The sequence below is a fragment of the Pongo abelii genome, chromosome 10, assembly GCF_028885655.2.
Source record: "Pongo abelii isolate AG06213 chromosome 10, NHGRI_mPonAbe1-v2.0_pri, whole genome shotgun sequence".
NCBI lineage: Eukaryota > Metazoa > Chordata > Mammalia > Primates > Hominidae > Pongo > Pongo abelii.
The window spans coordinates 78,939,463-78,947,575 of NC_071995.2; the positions used below are offsets into that span (position 1 = coordinate 78,939,463).

The 8,113-nt window shown below is 36.5% G+C and overlaps 1 long non-coding RNA gene across 1 annotated transcript; it reads left to right on the forward strand.

Moving 5' to 3' along the window:
* The first annotated feature begins 283 nt into the window (after window positions 1–283).
* Window positions 284–7,807, forward strand: LOC103892097 (uncharacterized). The gene is made up of 3 exons (XR_656325.1): window positions 284–362; window positions 3,884–3,954; window positions 6,701–7,807. It is a non-coding gene; the product is annotated as an uncharacterized LOC103892097 (long non-coding RNA).
* The last annotated feature ends 306 nt before the right edge of the window (window positions 7,808–8,113 follow it).

The following is an 8,113-nucleotide window of genomic DNA, read 5'->3' on the forward strand; positions in this document are numbered from 1 at the left end:
CCATTCCGGGCACACTCTCTCACTTAAGGGTCACAACAGCCCTATGAGTTAGGTTCCATAACTATTTTCCCCATTTTACAAAAGAGGTAAAGAAATTATAGAGAGGTTAAGTGATTTGTTAATTAAGTAGTAAAGTCGAGATTTAAACCCCGCATTCTGAGCCTAAAGTTCTGCACTAGACCTTTACCCTTTCACTATAGTATTCAAGCCCTATAAAAATACAGTCAGTGTTTGGAAGGGTAACTTTGAAAGCTGGTCACTATGTCACAATTGTGTTTGTGACAACAGGTGTGGAGAGGAAGAGAGGAGCAAGCATATATATATATTTGGCATTCCAGGAAGATGGAGATGGGATTATAGAAGTAAGAGTTAAAAACTGGGGAACGGAGGTTACTAACACCCAGATTTCAAAGATGAATTTTCTAACTTAAATTTACTGAAGACTGTATCCTCTGGGAAAGGCATGTTTAAATAAAACCAAGGAAGGTTTTTTATAACATGAAGTGATTCCTTTAAATGAAATTAAGTATATAACATGCTGGTATTTTTCATTAAGAATAATTTGCTTAAAATTGCCTACAATCAAGAATTTTATGCAACCATTTTATTGATTTTATAATTGACAGATTGGCGTTTACTTTAAAATGTGCCAATGAGTAAACTGAGTCTTTACTGACATTTACACACTAAGTTAAACGGAAAACCAACTTGTTTTTTTCAGCTTGCTTTGCTGTGACTAAAGAGAACTTCTAAAGAAGCCTGTGTCCATAGATTGTCACGGTAGCTCGCAACCTTTACTTTCTTTACATGTGCCAAGTAATTCCAGGGAGTAGACGGTAAATTGGCACATCTTTCCATTAAGTAGGACTTGTTTGCCTTCAAAGAGGGGAGATATTGCCTCCTCCAAGTGATAGAGGGATGAGAAAACCTTTAAATATAGTCAGATGGAAAATGGTTAAAATGTTTTGTTTTAACATATGCCTTCTGGTGTTTTTTATTTTCAAAATAAAAAAATGCGTTTTTCATTTCATTTGTGGTAATTAACGCGCTTCATTTGTTTTCCTTTTGTGGTTTTTGACTTTTTCATTTGATTGCCGAGCCTTTCTTTCAAGGCATTTGTCTGCTCCCTGGTGGTCAGATAAAAAATTGCACCTTCAAGTGTTCAAACGTTTTTTTTTTCCCGACCTTAAAAAAAAATCTTTCAAATTGGCATTCAGAAGTGTGTTACCTCACATTTTATCAGCAGATGGATCCTGCATTAAGTTAAATTATTGTTTCCTTAATCCAACTGAGGTTCCAAATGTTCCTTATATTATAATGTATACAGAGAAATTTCAATATGCTTACTTTCTAGTGTATGCAGCTGTAGTCTGGGAGGTCAGATGTTAGGGAAAAAGAAGGAGGAAAGCAAGATTAAAAATTATTCCTGGAAATGCAAGAGCAAATGTGCTGGAGTGGTAAGACCAGTAAGACCAAAGTTTTCTTCTTCCTCTTTTTTTTTTTTTTCTCTTCACACACACACACAAACACCCCACAAGGAAAAAGAGGTTTGCCTAGAAAACTACTGCTTCAGTTTCTCCTCTCTACGTTTCCTCTCCTGCAAGTTAAGTAAATCTCCAAGCCCATGAAAAACGTATGGACACCTGGCCTGGTGTGTATATCCCAGTACTTTGTGAGGCCTAGGCAAGAGGATTGCCTGAGTCCAGGAGTTCAAGACAAACCTGGGCAACATAGTGAGACTGTTTCTAAAAAAAAAAAAAAAAAATTTTTAAATTAGCCAGGTGTAGAGGCCCGTGCCTGTATATCCAGTTACTGGAGAAGCTGTAATTGTGTGGTGAAGGATGTGTTGATTAATTTGATTGTGGTAATTATCACACAATGTATGTGTATCTCAAATTATCATGTTGTATACATTAATATATATAATTTTCATTAGTCTATTATACCTTAATAAAGCTGAGGAGGAAAAGGTAAGGCATTTTAATGTAATCCTGTCAAGACCATTTTCCACTATGACTGGCTTTCCTTCATACTTCCCCTTAGAATGGCCTTGGGCATTACGACTTTGGAACAAGGGGAAGTTGTGTTGAAGATATTCCATTTTAATTGTAATTTAGAGAAACAGTTTGGAAAATTTCAATAAAACAATAGAGAAATTATAGATTCTTGATGTAGATACATGTGAAGGATATTCTTTTGCCATTTTAAAATGTATTTACTAAATAACCAAAACTCAAATTCAAATTAATGAAATATGAAAAGAAAAACCACAAGAATAAATAATACAATCAATAGAAATTACTCTGATATCAAGAAGTAAATTATAACAACCACAATAAAATCACATCATATCCAAAAGAATAACTCATTAAGAGGAAAAGATAAGTTTGAATGGGAGTAATGAGTAGGCTCTTGGATTGACAATGAAATCAAAAGGAAGAGTTCCACACAGACAAAGTGGAAAAAATGTAAATATCTTGCCGATTTAACAGGAAATACCGGCTGAAGAAAACGTAACAACTCATAATACATCCCAGCTACGGTGAGAACATCAATAGCAAAGTGTTTAAAAAATATCATCAATTCCAAGATAATTCATGGCAGTCTCTTAAATTAAATTGATAATATTGTGCAAAAATTGCCCGCAAAACCTATGACTCATATGAACAGAACTTAATATGCCAGGCATGGTGGCTCACACCTGTAATCCCAGCACTTCGGGATGCCAAGGCAGGCAGATCCTTTGAGCCCAGGAGTTTGAGACCAGCCTGGACAACATGGCGAAACCCTGTTTCTACAAAAAATACAAAAATTAGCGGGGCATTGTGGTGCATGCCTGTAGTCCCAGCTACTTGGGGTGAGGACCTGAGGTAAGAGCATCGCTTGAGCTTGGGAGGTCAAGGCTGCACTGAGCTGTTATCGTGCCACTGCACTCCAGCCTGGACAATAGAGTGGGACTCTGTCTCAAAAACAAACAAACAAAAAACTTGACAGAGAGTTTCCCAAATTATCCGCAATCCTAATAATTTGACATCCCAAACAATAACGAAATTATAATAAATTCTTCTAAACTACCAAATTAAAAAATTTTTTTTGATCAATCTAGAGGAAAGACTGAATTATCTTTCTATTCTCTCCATGGAAAATATTATAAAATCAATGTCATATCAAGAGGCAATTGAGAGTATACAGCAAAAATACATATGTTAGAAAAAAGTATTATGGTGTTTTTAAGGTTGTTAATAAGTGCAATTGTGCAGTATTTCTGGATATTTGTATTTGTCAACTGAAAATTTCAAATTTCTTGTGATTTCTTTTCTCATTCTAAATAAATACATTTACATCTTCGTAAATTTTCTTAAAAACCTTATTTTCTGCCTCTCTCCAGATGAGTTTCATGCCCCCCAAAACAAAAGTCTATTCCTATACACACCTCCACTGTAACTCTTAGCAATTGTGGGTCCCTTCTCAATACTTACAAAGTGTGGTCACAGACATACACATTCACACACACACACACTGTCAGTTGTGATTCAATCTCATCTAAGAATAAAGCCTGTGTAATGGCTTTGCATTTGATTAACTAAAAGGCCACCCTCTTAACATTCCATCTCCAGAATGAATTAATGTCTGTATCTCTAATGTAACAGACCTGCTTACACCTTTTAAACTTGCTACTCTTCAAGTCTTTACCACAACCATCCTGGAAAGGAAAATAAAAAAACAAACAAAATCTAAACAACCTAATAGCCTCAGTTTCATCTAAGACCCCTCTCCTCAGTTTTCATTCAATTTACAATGTCCTGGGCTGCACTGAAATGGGATGTTAGTATTTCTCAAGATGCAATTATTACTTGTTAAAATAATAATAATAATAATCCAGGTGCTGTTAGTACCAGGGACACTGGACAAGAAAGATAAGCAAGCCACTGCTGTCTGATTCCTACATAGCTGGTTTGTATTTTGTGACAAAGGTAGCATGTATTATTTTCTGTGCCCAGAAATTTCTAATGGGACTATGTATTATAATGACATCTTTCATACTGTGATGTTGAAATCATCTCTACAAAGTTCACAAGAATTGCATGTCGAGTTCTGGACAGAAATATAGTTATAATTAAGCATCAATCAGGCTGCACTCTGGCCCACTTCCTTGTTGTTAAAACTCATGTATCACTAGATACTGGCCATTTGCATGCTCATTGTTCCATAGACAGAATTTCTGACATTAGGGTCATAGGCTGTTTAAGAATTGATTTGCATGCCCACTGTTCCCATAGGGAGGATGTCTGACATGAGGGTCATAGACTGTTTAAGAAATAATTTGCATCCCCATTGTTCCTACAGACAGGATCTCTGTCATTAGAATCATAAGGCTTTTGTGTAAGGCTTTTGTTAAATTTTGTAAAATACCTCATTTCTTGTAATTTCTATTCTCATTCTAAATAAATACACTTATATCTTTGCAATTTTTCTTTAAGACCTTACTTCTGCTTCACTCAAGATTGTTTTTCAGACCCCTAATTCCAGCAACCAGTTTGAAGACCCCCACAGAAGAGTGAGATCAGCAGGAGAATATACCTCATTCATCTCCCTATTCCATGACTTCACTGTGCACTCTGGGACCAATCAACAATCTCCACACTTCAGTTCACTCCAAAACCCTTAAAAATTTTATCCTCAGATTCTTCAGGGAGATGGATTTGAGGCTCCCTCCCATTTCCTTGTTCAGTGACCCTGCAATTGAATCTCTTTCTCTGCTGCAACTCAGCATCTTGGTGTATTGACTTGCTGTATGCATCAGGCAATGAGCCTATTACAGCTACAGTAGTCTATCCAATATGAAACAAGAAATAAAATTCTGTTAATGCCATGTTGAGTATTATCCTCGCTCTAAAAGTATATTTAAAATGAGAATTGTAAATCCAAAAGCTTGTTTAAGTACAATAGGCAAATTTTACTGGAACATATAAATATGACGGGCCTCTATTTATTGGCCTATCCAGTTTCTTTAAAAGGCTGGAAAAAGTAAACCTTTCCCTTACAGTTTTGTATGCTTCTCTAGGTCCTGAATTAGGTATTTATCTAAATAGTATAGAATTCGTGTTTGTAATTCAGGAGGTAAAGAAGAGTATTAAAGGGACTTGATGTAGTTTTAGACCCAGGAAACACTGCAAGCACTTTGATGTGCTGGATGTCCTGCAGTTGGTGGCTTGTGTTGATACTGGCAATGAACCATACAACTGACTAGTTTTTCTTTGTACAGGCAATGAGAAAGATTAGCATATTGGCTTAATCAATTTTTAATGAAGGAGATATATACTAATGACCAAATATTTGATACTGCTGTTGCAGAAGAGCAAAATTTAAATTTTCAAAAGGACAGAATTATTAGGAGAACTACTTTGGGAAATGGATTTTCTATATAATCATTTGTTCCCGTCTTCTCATTGTCCCCTGGCTTTCTTCTTCAGTCTAGGATATGGATGAATAATTAAATGAAGAAATATTTCAGATTCTTGCCTGTATGGATTTTATACATAGCATTCAAGCATTGCTGATTTACCATGAATCGATTGTACTTTACTGTGGGCTCAGTCTTTGATCATTTGCTCTTTTGGCTAACTAGCAAGATTAAGTGATTTGTCCTAAATCATGCTCTAAGAATTAAGACTTCATTAATAATGCACTAAGAATTATATACATGCTACAGAAAGCAGTCTTAGAGATCTGTATTTGTCAAGACTCTTGACTGCGTGTGACTTAACATGAATCAGTTTATTCACCCCCTAATGACTACGTTGTGGGAAAAGTAGAGTGGAGAGATATAGAGATTCTGTTTCTCCACATAAAACAAAGAAATGTAGAATTTAAGACTTTGTGTTTCTAACACTGTAGGAGAGAACAGTTCATTCAGAGCTCTTAATATTTTAGGAACTAGAGATCAACTTAGTAAAAATTACTAGATCATCAATGTCACATTTGTTTGAATTGTAAAAAGTTGCCTCCAAGCAGGATTGAAAAAAAAACCTCTCTGGGCAGATGAATTACAAAAGGCATCTCTTTGGGTAAATAAACAATGAAAATCTAAAAAACAAAACACTGTTTTAAACTGATAAACAACCCAAGGCTAACAAACCAGCCTTCCATTTACCCTCTTGGCTGTATGCATTTGTGAAAAGTACAGTCTGCAAAATCATACAATTGATTTTGGAGAGTTCATTGGATTTTTCTGAATCTTGAATACAGTATTACACTGGACTCTTTTTTTGGTGTCAGAGGGCAGTATCTGCCAGGCTCACAATGAAGTCATTAATTTTGTTATTACATCTCTCCCACCACCACTTCCTACCCCTGGCAACTACAGTGTACTACATGATCACAAATTCTTGCTCACAGTGGATTGGACACCGGACCTACATTGGGCCAATCAGAATTACTTCCCGGAAATTTGCGATTGTCACTGAAAGAAATTGTAATCCTCCTTAGAGGTGCTGCAGTGTGGGCAGCTTCCATGCACAACATGCAACATTTAAAAACCCAGTATAGGCAAAGAAAGAATGAAGCAGACATAGAGGGAAGGGAGGGTGGAGAGGAGCTACATAGGGTGGAGATGACCCTCTGCTCTTCTGAAGGTCTTTGGGGTCTGATACGTACCCCTGTGTCCCAGTTATAAATTCTCCTTTTCTCCTTTACCTAGGTTAAAGTGTTGCATTCATAATTCCCATTTCAGGAAGACTGAAAACCAGACTTTATTCTGTTAGATCCCAAGATATCAAGGAAGAGGAAAAGGGAAGAGCCCCCAGGCACTATTGAACCGCAGCTACAATCACTGCCGTTTGAAACTTCCCACCAAACAACTTTACTAATCTGATTTAATTTCAACTCCCAGGGAGAGTTAGTATTAGGACGAAGTACCTACCATCCATGATAATCCACCAGCTCTGGGGGTTTAGAAGGGAAAGGATGGAGGTCTCAGTGCTTGAGGCTAGGCTGACAGCTGAGCAGGGCTCCAGCTCACCTTAATCTCACTCCTGTGGGTACCTGCACTAGGAGCCTGAGCATTCTCACAGATCTCTGCATAGGAGGCTGCCCTTAGGCATTATTAAGGTGTGAAAGCAGCAAGAAAGAGCAGAATTAAACGGCTTTTCTCTAATGTATCCTTTTACAGCCCAGTGTATTTTGCCCTAGGCTAGCCTTTTCTTCTCCTTTCACCTTCCACATGCCAGTCCAAGACAGCCTTTCTTCTCACAGGAATTATTGTATTATTCTTAAATTCTTTTTTTCTTCTCTATGGCTTTTCTAGAGGAAACCTAACAGTGTGGGTTTATCAACAATTTTGACAAGACTCTGAATTCCACTGAACAGATTTTTGAATAAAAATTATGAACAAAGAAAGTGTAGTAAATCTGCTAATAGAAAAACTGACTATGCCTTGTGGGAAAATTTCTGTGTGTGTGACATTCCATTGCGTACCTGCCAGAGAAGAAAACAATTGGGCCTGTTACTCAAATTGTTCAATTTTAAAGCGGGTCCATTGTTATGATTGGACTTTATTCCATTATAAACACTTGCAAAAGGATGACATAAAGTGACAATATAATAGAATGATTATATGTAATGAATTTACTGAAGAACCTCTACCTTTTGGAGTATAAACAATGTTTTGGATTTTTTTGTTTGTTTGTTTTTCTCCCATCATTTTCAGCAGAGTTTTCTTGCATTTCTCCTTGCAAGCCTTTTAAACAATATCATCTACAATTTTCTGCTTGCTTATGATTATCAAAACTAAACCCAATTCTATTTAAAACTGCAACATTTTTATATTTGATCTAAAGTTCTTCTTACCCCAAGCATACTTAATCAGTCCTGCTCAGTGTTGCCCATAGAATGTTTTTGGTCTATGAATGATTTGCTAGTGGTCAGAGGCAAATTAAGTATTTAGATATATGTATATTAATTTGACTTTTATGTAACATCCAATCCCACATAAGCACCTTCTTAAACTCTGAGGCCCTATCATAAGCACCTTCTTAAACTCTGAGGCCTTATCACATGGACCCAATGGCACTGCTGAGGCCCTCTTCCATAAATCCTGATAATCACAGGGAAT